The sequence below is a fragment of the Homarus americanus genome, unplaced genomic scaffold, assembly GCF_018991925.1.
Source record: "Homarus americanus isolate GMGI-L3 unplaced genomic scaffold, GMGI_Hamer_2.0 scaffold24922, whole genome shotgun sequence".
NCBI classification, from domain to species: domain Eukaryota; kingdom Metazoa; phylum Arthropoda; class Malacostraca; order Decapoda; family Nephropidae; genus Homarus; species Homarus americanus.
This window is the reverse complement of record NW_024722610.1, coordinates 2,787,585-2,789,875: the sequence shown is the minus strand read 5'-3', so window position 1 is coordinate 2,789,875 and position 2,291 is coordinate 2,787,585.

The window sequence follows — 2,291 nt, the reverse complement described above, 5'->3', positions numbered from 1 at the left end:
GCACAGTAGCAGTACTAGCAGTAAACAAAGCAACAGTAGCAGACTAGTAAACAAAGTAGCAGACTAGCAGTAAACAAAGCAACAGTAGCAGACTAGCAGTAAACAAAGCAACAGTAGCAGACTAGCAGTAAACAATGCAACAGTAGCAGACTAGCAGTTAGCAGACTAGCAGTAAACAAAGCAACAGTAGCAGACTAGCAGTAAACAAAGCAACAGTAGCAGACTAGCAGTAAACAAAGCAACAGTAGCAGACTAGCAGCAGTTAATACCCACCTAATAAAACACTCAGGATTTAACTTATCAATGACACCAACACGGAGAGTCTGGTTCCTGCCTCTGTGTAACTCATCTGATACACCTGTACGTAAATCTCTCTCTCTGGTCCAGGAATAAACTCCTTACACGAATAATGGTTTACTTTTATTCCCTTGTGAAATTAAAATGGCTCCTCGTCTGTTTATGTACTATGGCATGAATGAAATATTACAATGGTTGTTTTAATAATATGATAATAGTATATCCTGCATCATAGTCAAAAATACTACAGGAGATCTTTGACGAAAATTAGCCATGGTAAAGTAATCACATGCATATTACTTTTACACTGACCACACTCATTAGCCTTTATCCAATTACAGTATATGATATGAACCGATGGTGTACAGGTATAACATATGATGACGTTTAATTGGAGGTTTATTGTGTATGTGGAGACTGTGAAGGTAATGCCTGGCTGACCAAGAAGCAGGGCCAGATCATACGGCATTCGACAGAGTTTTATTGCTACACACAGGTAAGGTTTGTGGGTGGGTGGCATGGGTAGCTATAGGTAGTGGGTGGCTATGGGCAGTGGGTTGCTACTGGGTGGCAAGGGTGTGGGTAGCTATAGGCAGTGGGTGGCAAGGGTGTGGGTAGCTATAAGCGGTGGGTGGCAAGGGTGTGGGTAGCTATAGGCAGAGGGTGGCTCTGGGCAGTGGGTTGCTATGGGGATGCTATCGCAGTGGGTTGGCTATTATGGCAGCTATGAGCAGTGGGTGGCAAGGGTATGTGTGGGTAAGCTATAAGCGATGGGTGGCAAGGGTGTGGGTAGCTATAGGCAGTGGGTGGCAGTGGGTTGCGCGGGGATGCTATCGGATGGCGTGGGTGTGGCTAGCTATGAACACTGAGTGGCGTGGGTGTGGCTAGCTATGAACACTGAGTGGCAAGGGTGTGGGTAGCTATAAGCAGTGGGTGGTGTTACGACCGTGTCGTATTTTTCTATTTTTTTAATATAACATGCTTCCATGTTGTTCCATATTATTCCTGTAATGATGTGTTATATTTACTATTATATATTCTAGTCACCTTACCCTGTGCTGTTAAGGTTTTAACTGTTATTATTTGTTCAAGCCCATCTTTTTTCTTCATTTAGAATTGTAACAAGCATTCTTTGTTTCTCTAACGACCATCTGCATCGTTAAACGACCCATGTTTCACCGGCGTGTCTCACTGGCGGGAGCCGACCTTATATATAGTACCCCACCAGCAGGTGGAGTTCAGTCCATTCCTCTTGTCATTCAGTTCACGTGCTTTTGAGTGACACCTGTCACCTGTTACTTATACTATATTTTATTTCGGTGTTGTTCCTGTCGCCACCAATGTGGTATATCTATGTGAGTACCTATTTATGTCTCTTACGTGTCCATCAGTGCTTGCTTAGTTACATTTAAGTAATTCAGTGTTGTTTCACGATAGTTAATTTCAGTGTTAGTTTTTATATGTTTATGCAGCGTTAACGTAACCCAGCGCTTTATTTTTATTCTTTTGATGTTTCGATGTTTTAGTATCACTTGTGTCTTAAAAGTTTCGATGGTGAATCAATTTGCTGTGACAGCCTACGAGGCTCTTTATTGTGTTAATATTTAATTTAATTAAATTCTTAAAGGTTTACTTTATTTATTTTTATTCCCTTTTGATTTACTTTACTTTTTTTGTTTGGTTACGCCTAGAACCTGGATATTAAAGTAAATTAAGAGACGGCGTAACAGTGGCAAGGGCGTGGGTAGCTATAGGCAGTGGGTGGCAAGGGTATGAGTACCTATGAGCACTGGGTGGCAAGGGTGTGGGTAGCTATAAACAGTGGGTGGCAAGGGTATGAGTACCTATGAGCACTGGGTGGCAAGGGTGTGGGTAGCTATGTGGGTGGCAAGGGTATGAGTACCTACTGGGTGGCAAGGGTGTGGGTAGCTATAGCACTGGGTGGCACAGTGGGTGGCAAAGGTATGAGTACCTATGAGCACTGGGTGGCAAGG